This window comes from Microcebus murinus, chromosome 4, assembly GCF_040939455.1.
Source record: "Microcebus murinus isolate Inina chromosome 4, M.murinus_Inina_mat1.0, whole genome shotgun sequence".
In the NCBI taxonomy this organism is placed as follows: Eukaryota; Metazoa; Chordata; class Mammalia; order Primates; family Cheirogaleidae; genus Microcebus; species Microcebus murinus.
Window position 1 is genome coordinate 27,160,075 of NC_134107.1, and position 12,385 is coordinate 27,172,459.

At 31.5% G+C, this 12,385-nt stretch overlaps 1 long non-coding RNA gene across 1 annotated transcript in view; it reads left to right on the forward strand.

Annotated features, from left to right (window-relative positions):
* LOC142870464 (uncharacterized) overlaps window positions 1-12,385 on the forward strand; it is a 189,711-nt gene that overhangs the window by 102,575 nt on the left and 74,751 nt on the right. Inside the window, exon 2 of the long non-coding RNA XR_012918829.1 lies at window positions 267-346. This is a non-coding gene — a long non-coding RNA (uncharacterized LOC142870464). The remainder of the gene's footprint in view (window positions 1-266; window positions 347-12,385) is intronic.

The following is a 12,385-nucleotide window of genomic DNA, read 5'->3' on the forward strand; positions in this document are numbered from 1 at the left end:
TCAAGCCTTTAATTAAGTCTTATATACCTGTATGTTTTACATAATGGTGTCATAGAAAATAAAGATATAGGACAACAAAATAAACTGTGTCTTGCCCTGTAGTAACCTCTTCAAGAGCAGTCAGGAAAGTTCTGAGTCCTGTTGAGAAAACTGTGACCAGGAGTTTCACACCAGCCCTGGTGATAACAGAACTCCTCCCCAAGACTTTGGGATACAACTCAAAAGAAAATTAAAGTAAAACACACTTTTCCCTCTCTCTTTCCTAGAGGAACTGACCCTTGAGGGGAGTGGGCTAGAAACCTGAAGACTTTTCCTTAGAAATGAGGACTCTGAACTTCGTGTGATGGTAGGTACGCTGCCAGTTAGTAGCAATGCCAGATAGAGCCTGAGATCTTTCCAATCCAAGTACAATATTCTTTTCACTGAACTGTTTTTTCTGAAGACTTGATAAAGGTAGAACCCTCATAGGTTCCATTTAAGCAATAGAGAATACACACTGCCTTTCACAGTGGAGAACAAAAAAAGATGCCAGAACCTGGGTTCAAGGTTCTACTTGTTCTCTAGCCAGATTATTCACTATCTTGAGCCTCACTCATCTATGAAATGGTATTCTACAACCTTACTAGAGTGTAGATGCGAGGTAAGATAGTGTTCTTATAAAGTACTGATAATATAAATGTTCTGTAAAGTGAAGTGATGATAATAAGAATAAAATGAAAAGAAACTGTCAGTTCTTTCCAAATATTTTATGCAAGCTTTATTTTCTTTCCTTCCTTTCTTTGAATTTACTCAGTATGGTACATTTATTCATCAATGAAAACTGTCCTCATCATTAGAATATGATTTCCATAGCTCTATATCTCCTCTTCTCCCCTACACCCAGAAGGTTTGCCATAGTGAAAATGTAATATTTGTCCAATGAATAAACTATTAAACTAATGACTGAATTATTTAATGCCCACGTTTTTACTGGTTCTTTGCTTCATGTTTAGAATAAGATGGATAAGAAATGGCTCTTCTCTTGGGAGGCTTGATCCTTTTCTTTCCTGATTATGTGAACTTTTAATCAATATATTCCAACCTGTCAGTGGACTAGCATTTATTTTAAAAGAGGTCATGCACCCGCATGGAGCAGTTCACATTTTCTGCACATGTAACCAGCCCAGTGAATTATCAACTGTATTTATGTTTTCGCCACATTGTGTGACACCATCATAGATGGCGTCTTGGTCACCTTGGGCTGCTGTAAGAGAATACCACACACTGTGTAACTGAAACACCAGAGAGATTTATTTCTCACAGTCCCAGAAGCTGGATCTGAGGTTCAAGATCATGCGGCTGACTGTTTCTGTTCTAGTGAGAGCCCTCTTTCTGGTTTTTCAGATGGCTACTTTGTTGCTGTGTCCTCACATTCCAAAGAGAAAAATTCATTTCTCTTGTCTCTTCTTACACATGCACTAACCATATTCAAGAAAGCTCTATCCTCATGACCTAATTACTTCCCGAAGGTCCCACCTCCAAAAGCCATCACCTTGGGAAGTAGGGCTTAGACATATGAATTTTAAGGATACACAAACATTTAGTCAATAGCAGATGGTAAAAACAAGCTTAGTGCTATTATCAGGCTCAGTTTTAAATAATGTCTGGTTTCAAACATAAGCCATCTCTGTGAACATGTGTTTCATTTAACCATGGCCACCAAAAAGTAATCTTAGTAAATTTAAATCAACCTTTTCCTGTTTTTGGCTCTTATAATATCACACAGCTATGTGAATTTATTGATTGTCCTTCTATATGTGCCCACGAAGGACATGTGGCTGTGGCAAACCTTGCAAAGTATCACCTCCTCCTGCTAATACGTGTGTGAGGGTGGTGAGGAGTGAAGGTAAAATGAGTAATAAGAAATAAAAAAGTGCTTCTCATTTTCAGATGATGTCTTAAACTTCAATGGGTATCTAAAAGCCACTCCTCAGAGAGAAAAAGGGCTACTGTCAAACAGAAGTCTATATTTTAAAATGGTCTTTCTGAGGCTGGCTGAGCCATGACTAATTTTACCTTCTCACATAATTTTTCCTCTCCTCTCTTTTTATTTTTTTATCTTATTACACATTCCTATTCACCTCATGCTGTTTTTTTTTCCTATTGGGTGTCCTACCACTTCAAGAGAAGATTTATATAAAAAGGCAGAAATTGATTACTTTGTGAATTTTGATTTTGTTACTTTATTGTTATTTCTGTATATAAAAATGCAAACTACTCTTAGACAATGTTGAAACTAAGTATTAAATTTTTTCTTTTTTTCATTTGTATGACTACTTTCTCAATATCTTCAAACTCTGCTTAAACATTTTTATCTAGTTTCACCCCCCAGGGATCAGTTCACCATTTGTTTGTTTATGGTTATTTCTAATTTTCAAGGTAGAAATATTTTTCTTCTTCCAATGCAACCATAAATCCCTAGAAAGCTATCATCTTCTTCTTTTCCCCACATTTTTTTGTGTTAATTCATATTTTATCTTGTCATCAAAACTTTACTGAACAATCATTATGTGCCTGGAATAATTTGTCCTACAGGGGATACAAATATAAATAGGATAACAGGGTAACTTTTCTGCTCTTAAAGATATAGTTGTCTGATATAGAAGTTTCTAACACATGGTCTCTGCAGTCTCAGTGGACAGCTTTCTTTTATGGTTTTGGACTTATCTGCAAGATGTGTACAGTTTGAATGGGTGTGCATTAAGTGCCCTTTTGAAAGAAACATAGACTTTCAATAGAGAGTGATTTAAAGAGCTCCATTTGCTTAAAATAAAAAGCAATTTATAACTAGTTTCTGTTCTACTCCACTGTCCTCCTCTTCGATCCCTTTCTCATTACTTTCACTTGGTCCATCATTACCTACCTTAGTTAAAATAAGACCTTATGAGCTTGCATTCTGGTGAAAACTTTATTTTAAGGATAAGCCGATTGACAAAAACCACTCTAGCGTGTTGATATAAAAAGATCTGCAGGTCTACATTCCTGTGAAACAACCATCGCTGAAAAAAATTATGAAACAAAGCAAACAACCATTTAAAGTCTCTGGAAATTGTCCTAAGTTATTACAACAAGTGTACCCAAAGATGTGTAATGGAAGCACCAAAAGGAGAAGAGAGGAGAAAAGAAGCAGAAATAATACTTAAAAAATTAATAATGACTGAAAATGTTCCAAATTTGATGAAAAACATAAATGTAAAGACATACAAGAAGTTCAATAAACTCCAAGTAGGATATATGCAAAGAGATTACATTATGATAAACTTTCTAAAAGCAAAAACAAAAGAAATTCTTATATGAATCAAGAGAAAAATGACTCATTATTTACAAGGAAATCTCAATAATATTAACAGCTGATTCCTCATCAGAAACCATGCAAAAGACATATGATCATAGGGTGGCATACATACAATGAAAAAAGAAAGATAAAAGGCAAATAAGACTCCTATAACCAGAAAATCTATCTTTAAAAATAAAGATGAAATAAAGACATTTCCAGAAAAATAAAATAAGGGGAAAATTTGTTGCTATCAGATATGCTTTTTAAAAAATACTAACTGAAGTTCTTTAGGCTAAAAACAAGTCAACACAGATGAGTATATGCACACATAAACACACGTGCTCATACTAATAAAAAACACATAAATAATATCATATGTAATGGTAAACACTGAAAGTATTCCCTAAAATCAAAACTAGTACAAAATGTCTACTCTTACCACTTGCATTCAACATCACCCTGTAGTTTCTATCTAGGGTAATTAGGAAAGAAAAAGAAATAGTATGTAACCAGATAGAAAAGAGGAAGAGTAAAACCATACCTGTAGATGGTATCATCTTATACATGGAAAATTCCACAGAATCTACTAAAAATTATTAGAATTAATAATCAAGCATATTCTCAGGATACAAGAGTAATGTGTAAAAATTGATTGGTGTTTCTAAATACTTGCAATGAACAATTTGAGTATAAAACTAAGAAAAAATTATCTAAAAATAGTATCAACAAGTAAATTATTAGAAATAAATTTGACAAAGTCCAAAGCTTATATTATGAAGCTATAAAACATTTTTCATGGATAAGAAAACATAGTTAAGGTAAAAACAATTCTGAAAGGGATGCATAAATTCAATGCTATCCCAATCAAAATTCCAACTGGCTTCTTTGCAGAAATTGACAAGCTGACCCCAAAAGTAATATGGACTTTCCAGCTACCGAGAATAGCAAAAACAATCTTGAAAAATAACAAAGTTGGAGGATTCGCACATCCTGATTTCAAAGCTTAGTACAAAGCTACAGTCATTAAAAGAGTATGGTGCTGGCATAAGGATAGATATATAGATCAATGGAATAGAATTAAACTTTTTTATCAATTTAATTTTTGAACAACTTTTGTTCTAAGTTCATTTGATGGTGAAAGAGTAATATTTTCAACAATGAAGCTAGGACAACTGGATATCCACATAGAAAAATGATGTTGGACTCCTCCCTCACAGCATAAGCAACAACAAAAAAATTCAAAATGGATCAAAGGTCTAGATGTAAGAGCTAAATATCAAAGATTCTTTGTAGAAAGTATAGATGTATATCTTCAGGCCTTTGGATTTGGCAATGACTTTTTAGATAAGATACCAAAAGTTTAAGCAACAAAAGAGAAAATACATACATTGTACTTCATATAAATTAGAACTTTGTGCTTAAAAGAACAGCATCAAGAGAGTGAAAAGATGAACCATATAATAGGAGAAAATATTTGCAAATCAAATATATAAGAATCTTGTATCTGTAATATGTAATAAAACTCTTACCACTCAACAATAAAAAGCCAAATAACTGCTTAAAAATGGGCATAGGACCTGAATAAACCTTGTTTAAAGAAAATAGACAGATGGCCAATAAGCACATGAAAATGGAAGAAAGTCATAAAAGAATCAGATCTGTAGTTGAATCAGGAAGACATATAATGCTTAGGTCAGAGGAAAGAGTGTGTACATTTACACAGAGAGATAGCTTGTGAGGTGTGTTTTGGAAAATGAAACATTCACCATGCAGAAAGGAGGAGGTCACTCAACAGAAGGTCACTCAACAGAAGGAGCATGATGGGGCTTTAGCTAAGGATCATATAGATAGAAAACGACAAAGTAGATATATAAATCCATCTGAGTATCTCTGCAAATCCCATACAGGCACTTCTGATTTCACCTGTAACAAGAAATGTAGTTGTTTGGAAAGTTCTTTAATTAGTATACAAATTTTGGTAATCATCTATGTGAGAGAAGAGTTTCCAGGTGACCCCTGTTTTGAAGATCTAAGCAGATTCTGGAGATATTTTTGTCTGTTTCCTTTTTTAGTGCTATTTACAGAAAGGAAACATTGGCAGAAATACTCTATCCTGGTGTACATCCAATTTCATTCTGTTTTGATTGGCTGGGCTTCAGTAAATGATTTTCACATAAACAAAGGGATATTGAAAGGCTGATCTCAGATCCTGTGTCCTTTTTTGATGTTGATGCTGATGAACCTAGATGGTAAAGTTCATGAAGGAAATTCCCACAGCCTATTGATTTATGAAACAATATGTTATATATTTCTGATCAGTGGTTATATTATGATAAAATAGTCTTTGTTTTTGACTTGTAGGAAAAGAATAAAAAATAATCAGATGCCACAAAATAAATTTCTAAAACAAAAGTTAAAAAGTTTCAACGTCTGTGATAATTGTAACAAGCTATATTTACTCATTTAAAACTATTCAAAGTTAATTTGTTCATGTTTGATAAATATTTTTCACTATTTGCAGATCCATGAGGTCAAATGTGTTTTAGTTCTGCTAGGTGTGAAGAACTTGAGAACAGAAATATACATTAAAAACCTGTCTTTTGAGAAATTGATTTATCAGCTACAAAGAGACTTGGAAAGAGTAAAGACTCTTTTGATGAGCTTTTAGATGTTTGGATACATAATTATTTATGAATTATAACTAAGGCATAGCCCCAACATAATCTAGAAAGTCTACTGATTCATTAAAAAAATTGTCTTTCATCCTTGTATTAATTTGTGCTTTAATTCCAGGCTACATTGCACAAAGACGTACAAAGACAATTCAACATGATAAAAAAAAAAGCAAAGGTGAAAAAACTTGAGGTATACATCCAGTTATTTCCATTATAATAATTTAACATTTGATTTATAATTTTAAAAGGTATAAATCTTCCCTTAAAAATGTTGAACAATAAAAGAGTATAAAAGGAGGTTAAATCACTGATAATTCCACCATCCAGAGATTAACATTGTTACATTGAAAACTTTTGCATTAGAGAAATGGATAATAAATAGATGGCTGGTGCGATGCACACCATCTGGGGGATGGACATACTTGAAGCTCTGACTTGGTTGCGGGGGGCAAGGGCAATATACGTAACCTAAACATTTGTATCCTCATAATATGCTGAAATAAAAAAATGGATGAAAAGAGAATAATGTAGAGATAGAAATAAATGTCTTAATATTTATCATATTTAGTTATAAATTTGGCATTAACTTTCATCTGAAAATACGTTATTGCATTGACTGCTTAAAATTCAATACTTGCTTGAGCATTAGACTATATTAAATATTATTCAAAAGTAGAATACAGTTAATAAATAACATGGTATAAAATGGGCAATATATATTACTGAATGATCTCTCCTATTATTTCATAGGTTGGTTCATTATTTAAAAAATTTATAATACCTATTCTCTATCTAAGTCCCTACACCTATGTATTTTTTTCAGAATGGATTTTTAAGTAGTTTAGTTCTAGGACAGAAAATAGAACATATTTTTGTCCTCTTTGCAAAGATTCCCAAAATGATTTCCAGGCTTGTAGCATAGTTTCATCTTCTATCAGTAGTGAAAAGTTCTGTTCTCACTATAACCTCTCTTGAAAGGAGTATTACTATTTAAAATCTTTTTTTGGCAGAAACCTAGTATTCAGTTGTTTTAAATTAAATAATGGGACTAATATTAAACCAAAATATTTTTTTAAAAATACCCATTTTTACATATATTTTAATGATTTTAGGTTTATTACATTTTTATATTAAATAATTTAATTTTTGTCCTATTTATTACAAAATTTCCTAGCTTATTTTTAATATCTTAATGTTATTTTTAACTATTCTGGGGTCTCAAATATTTTTAAGTGTGCACTTAAGTACACGAACCTATTCGTTTCTATTTTTTCTCCAGAGAGGGTCATTCTTTTACATTTTATTTGTATTGTTTTTGGTGTTTTAAGATTCCTATTTTCAAATTTAACTTTTAAATTAGTGAGGAAAATATAGGTGGCCTATGATATAAAATAAGTATCTAGCTTTTTTTTTATCCATTTTTCTATGAACTATATTTAAGCATAATCTTTTTCCATTGGTTTGTAATTCTCCCTTTACTATAAATTTAATTCTAATATATCAAAAATAATCTATGCCACCTTTGGGTTTCTCCTAGCCAGAGACAGCATAGAAATTCTGTGGGTTCCTCTTCATCTGACAGATCAGGGAGCCTTGTCGTGGTGGTAAAGGTGATGACGGTAAATATGGGCATCACCAGGGGCTCAGTGTGTTTAGCATTGTCTAATTGTTTTCATCTTCACTTAGTGAAAAATCAAAAGCCCCTGAGCTTCTGCAGTCTTCTTGTATAATCCTAATGATCAAGTGTAAATGGTGAAGTTTTTTTTTTTTTGGTGAGGGAGAAAATCATAATAAAGAGACATTTATTACTGACAATTATATCTCTGAATATACTCTTGCAAAACCAAACATAGCTATCGAAAGTTCAAATTAGTTTGCATAATGATATGAAAGTATTTTTAAAATTTCTGGTATGTAATATCTCTACAGATTGTTACTTTTAGGGAAATAATCATTCTTTATTAATATGGATTTAGACATCAGTGACTCTGAGCATAATTGTATTTCCTTAGAAGATGTGTTGAGTGTGTGTGTGTGTGTGTGTGTGTGTGTGTGTTTGTGTACATACGCCTGGCAATTGCTGGAAGAACACTTGAAGTTTAAAGAATGAATTTATATAATTTTACCTCAAAGAGGAAAAGAAGGTCAAAATCTGGGGAGCATAGTTCAGTCTGAACAAATTATTTTGCTGAAATTAATCTCCTTCCTCAGCACACCAAACAGGAAATGGGGTTATTCCCAGACTGAATATTGCAATTCTGGGAACATTATTAGTGGAATATTTGGGGAAAATGTTGAAGATTCTTTTCTTCTCCATTTTTGAAATTTTTAATGAAGTATATTATATATATATAAAAGTACACATATCCTAAATGCATACATGGATCAATTTCATAAACTGAGTAAAATGTTAACCAGAACTAGGATATGGAACAGAATTTTAACTAACATCCCAGAAAACCCCATTGTGTACCCATCCATTTGTTTCTCCTCAAGAGTAATTATTACTCCGATTTTAAATACTGTAGATACATGTTCCCTGTTTTCAAACTGTATGTAAACGGAAACATATACTTTTTGTATTTGGCTTATTTTGTGTAAAATAATGTGTGATTCATTCATGCTGTTGGAAGTAGTTGTAAATCACTCTTATTTTTGTGTTGTATTTTATTGTTTGATTATATCTTAATTTATATATTCATTTAATTTGATGGGGATTTGTGTTATTTTACCTTTGGAGTCTCTTATAAATAGCATTGCTGTAAACATTCTAGTACATGTCTTGTGGGGTACATGTGTGCACATTTCTGTTAGCAATATTCCTAGAAGTGGAATTAGTAGGTGATAGATTGTTTTTAGCTTAAGTTAATAATATCAAGCAATTTTCCAAAAAGAATGTAAACAATTCATGTACCCACCAGGCATATATAATGAGAGTCTCACTCCAAATTCCTTTTTCCTCTTAATATTATGCCTTTTAAATTTTAGAATTTTTTGATATTTAGTGGGATTTCATTGTGATTTAAATGTGTGTTTCCCTAATGACAAATGAAGGAAAACAATTTTCATATTTTTGACCAGTTACACATTTTTAAAGTCTCTATTCAAATTTACTTTTTTCCTACTGATCTTTTAACCATTATATAGGTAATTTCTATATCTTTTGAGAACTAGATCTTTGCCAAATATACATGTTGTAAATCTCTTATCTCACTCTATGCATTGCCTTTTCACTTTTTTAACATGTTTTGATGAACAGATGTTCCTAATCTTCATACAGTGCAGTTTATTATTTTATTTTCTTTGTGCTAAGTACTTGTACAAATTCTTCATGAAGTAGTTTTGCCTAATTCAAGTTAAGGAGACACTCTTTATGTTTTCTTTAAAAAGTCTATATGGATTTACTTTTCACAATGACATCAGCAGCACATGTGAAATTGAGTTTTTGTTGTCATATGAAGAAAGATCAAAGTTCCTTTTTTTCCCTTAGGGACATCCAATTTATCTAGCACCATTTATTTATAACTCTGTCCTTTCCCTATTACACATTGGTGTCACCTCTGTCATAAATCTGTTGACAGTACATGTACACATTTTATTTTGTACCATTGGTTTGTTTGTGTATTCTTTTTCCATTAATATTCCTCTTGATAATTAAAACTTTATCATAGAGCTTGCTCTTGTAGTGTCTAGTTTTGCTCTTTAATGGCATTTTGGTTATTTTTGGCCATGATAATTTCTATAAGAATTTTAGAATCAACTTTTTAATTTACATACACTATACACATACACCCCCACACAAACATGCACACACATACACCCACCCTTCCAAGATTTTGATTAGGATTGAATTAAAGCTATAGATCTATATGTAAAGAATTGAATTTTTTACAATTTTAAGTCTTTCAATTCATAAATATAAACTTTATTTTAATAAGGGATTAAGAAATTTAGAAAGATATAATCAACAGGGGTGCAATAGTGGATACTATTGATCAAGAAGGAAATTTAATTTAGAAGAAGAAAACTCATTAGGTTAAATAACCAATGTTCTTTCTATTACATTAGTAAAAATAGAAACTGCTCAGTCAGAGAATTCAAGAAAAAGAATTCCAGATAAACAGGAACAAAAGTCAAAGAATTTGCATTTGCCATAAAAAAATGAGCCAAAACAATAATAGAGTTTAGCTCAATGGAGTAGAAGAACTAATTGAGAAGGAAAGACTAGTTGACAAGGAAGTAAACTTTGTAGACTCCTTTCTTATTTACCCAAATTATGAGGTCTTCTCTCATACCAATGACATTAACATGGTTAAATATAACTAAAATTATGTAAACAGTAAATCATTATAATTAGATCAAAATGAGATATAACTGATTTTACTAGATAAAAGTCTGAGAAGGATCTTGGGAAGATTTTATTTAATATACAAAGGGTAAAATATTTAGGAGATGAATTTGGTTAAAAGAAGTATATTGATCTGAGTGCTTAGGACTTAACTTCAGTATGGCAGAACACTTGTATATTTTATTTAATGTCATCAGTCACAATAAATGAATTGAGCATTTGAACAAAAAACAGTTTTTCTGCTTAGAATTTATTGGTTATTTTTACTAATGTAATAGAAGGAACATTGAATAACCAAATGAGTTTTCTGTGAAATGATGAAGTTTCTTATTTTCCTGGTGTGATGACTTTGGTAAATAGGGTTAGCCCATTAGCAATTGTGACAAAGTAACATTGTAATTGTTCCACCAGGCCCATACAGTAACAAAGGCCTGTTTGTTACAACAGCTAGCTTTATTCTAACTAAATGTAATTGTGTTCTCGTTTATCTCACTGATGTTAATGATAGAATGAAGGATGGGGAGAGGTTGATTGAAATTACAGAGCCAAACCAGACTTTGAAAAGAGATTTTATTTCCCCTCTGAAGGGGCTGAATGTATACATTGTGGATTTTTCAATCAGGTTCCATGTCTCCAAAATCATGAAAGAGGGCACACTTTAAATCAGGTGTAACTTTGGAAGTAGGCTGATCACATAAGGAGCCCCTTCTAAAAGGTTTACTTTTTTCCTTTTAATTTTAATGATATTTTTCCTATTTCTAAACATTATTTACTTTAGTTTCTCTCCAAATAATCTATAATGTTTGGTAAACACAATTTCTTTATTTAAGTTCAACTAAGGACAATTTAGATTCAGTACTGTGAAAGGAGGTGCGGTTTTCCCTTGGTGTTCTGTCTTAAGAATAAAATTTTACAGGTGCAAAGGAATTAGAGACAATTTTCTGCCTTAGGACATAGAATAAGATGAGATAAGGAATTTGAGACAAAAGACCAGCCTTTAAGTCTGCAGACTATAGTCAAGATTTTAGAAACAACTGGTCAAATGTCCTATTGATTATTATTAGTGACAAGACATTATAAACTTAATTGTGGAATATTCCATATCATAATAGATGGAGCTTTTATTTTAGCATCAAAACAGATTAAACCCAACACTAATTGTATTTATGGTGTTGGAATGGAGTTACTTCAGCATATCGCCTTCAGTTTCTCCTGATGTTAGTAACTAATGTTTTCATTGCCTGGGCTTATATCAATTATAAAAGAAAACTGGAACACTCATCATTTGTAATAAATCATTTACCACTCAAATGAACATAGTTAGATGTTTCTTTCTATATCTGTACTAGCTTTAATTATTCATCCAATTGACTCTTGGGTTATAAATCCTTAAATCTATGGTTCTAATGATTTTTGAACTTCCATGTATGACTTCAAACAGATGATAGAAAACTAAGTATATTTTTATTACTCTCAGTTTCAAGCTCTCTCATTTGATACCCAACATTTTCTATATTATTGTTTTATTTCTTGCAAAAGGCTTCTAAGTTTTAATTTTTGTTTTATTATTCAATCCCAGGGTTGTTTGGTCTGAGCTCAATATTCCTACTAGTTCTAAGATGAAAACTGAACTGGAATCAGTTCTATGAGATCTGAAAGAATGAAGATTGGACGTACTGTCACATAAACTTTCTCTAACCCGAGAAGACCCAAAATATTTTTTAAAATTTCCATTTCCAAGTAATTATTTGAGTGGTCACAAAATGTTTTAGACAATTTACTTTTAAAATTTGTATGATAAACAAATATATATTTATTACAAATTATAAAACATGATAAATAATTTAAATTTTGGAAGCAAGAAAAAAGTGAACAGCATGACCTTTAAATATCTCACTGAGTAATTGTTTAAACCACCTAAGAAATATTTATTTTATAAGAGAATTTACCTTTGTTTGATTTACTATTTGCTAGTAAGGCTTTATACTACTGACACAACATGTTAACTTATAGACTTCTATAGTAGGAATGCAAATAATTTCTTTT